Genomic DNA, 1372 nt, shown 5'->3' on the forward strand with positions numbered 1-1372 from the left:
AGCTATCTGGGCTGCCAAGTCTGTTGAGGAGATGATTAAGGGAAGAGCTTCCAATAAGGTTAAAGTTGGCAAGAAGAGGAAGTTTGATGGATCTTCAAGGTCCACAATAAGAGAAAATTCTTGAAGTCTGGTTTGAAGAAATTTGGAGGAGGAGGAGGCGAAGCTAAGTGGTGCGAAAAGTGTAAAAAGAAACACTTTGGGAATTGTAGCGAGGAGGTGACTTGCTACAAGTGTGGAAAGACTGGGCATTATGCCAACGAGTGCGCATCCAACAAGATGGTGTGCTATGGATGTAGCGAACAAGGGCACATTTCGAAAGACTGTCCGAAGAAGAAGGAGGCAACAAGGCCTAATGTTCCACCGAGGCCGAAGGCGAGAGCTTTCCAGATGATCCTGGAAGCCGCAAAGGATGCAACAGATGTCGCTTCAGGTACCTTTCTTGTAAATGGATTGCCTGCCAATATATTGTTTGATTCCAGAGTGAATTACTCTTTTATATCACACAGATTTGGTGGAAGACTAGCATTGCATGTAGATAAACTTGATAATGCTCTAGTTGTAGAAGTTGCCAGTGGCAAATTCATACCTGTTAGCAATTGCATTAAAAACATCATCATCAACTTGAACGAAAACGAATTCCACGAGGAGCTGTTACCCATTGAGTTGAATGGTTTCAACATCATACTGGGAATGGATTGGCTTAGTGTAAACGATGCTGAGATACTATGCATGAAGAAGATGGTGAGAGTAAACCCACCTAAAAAAGAGTCATTTATGGTGTACGAGGACAAACATAGAGTAAATTATGGAATCATTTCCCTGATGAAAGCCAGAAAATGTTTGTCCAAAGGATGCACATCATACTTGGCATTTGTGATCGATGCAAAGAAGGAGAAGAAAGAAATACAAGAATACTAGTGGTGTGTGACTATCCAGAAGTCTTTCCCGAAGATCTTCCTGGATTGCCTCCTGATAGACAAATAGAGTTTCGAATAGACTTGTTGCCAGGATTAACACCAATATATGAAGCAGCTTATGATACAACTTCAGGAGTTGATGGACAATGGTTTCATTAGGCCTAGTTCATCACCCTGAGGAGCTCCAATGTTATTCGTGAAGAAGAAAGATGGAAGCATGAGGATGTGCATAGACTATAGAGAGCTGAACAAGGCAACAATGAAAAACAAGTACCCATTGCCAAGGATTGATGACCTATTCGATCAGCTGCAAGGTCCGAGCTATTTATAAAAGATCGATCTTAGGTCGAGATATCATCATCTGAAAGTGAGAGAGCAAGATATTGAGAAAAACGCATTCAGAACAAGCCACAGACAGTATTAGTTATTGGTTATGTCATTTGGACTAACCAATG

Source organism: Lactuca virosa, chromosome 7, assembly GCF_052849685.1.
Source record: "Lactuca virosa cultivar CGN04683 chromosome 7, Lactuca_virosa_CGN04683_v6, whole genome shotgun sequence".
Taxonomy (NCBI): domain Eukaryota; kingdom Viridiplantae; phylum Streptophyta; class Magnoliopsida; order Asterales; family Asteraceae; genus Lactuca; species Lactuca virosa.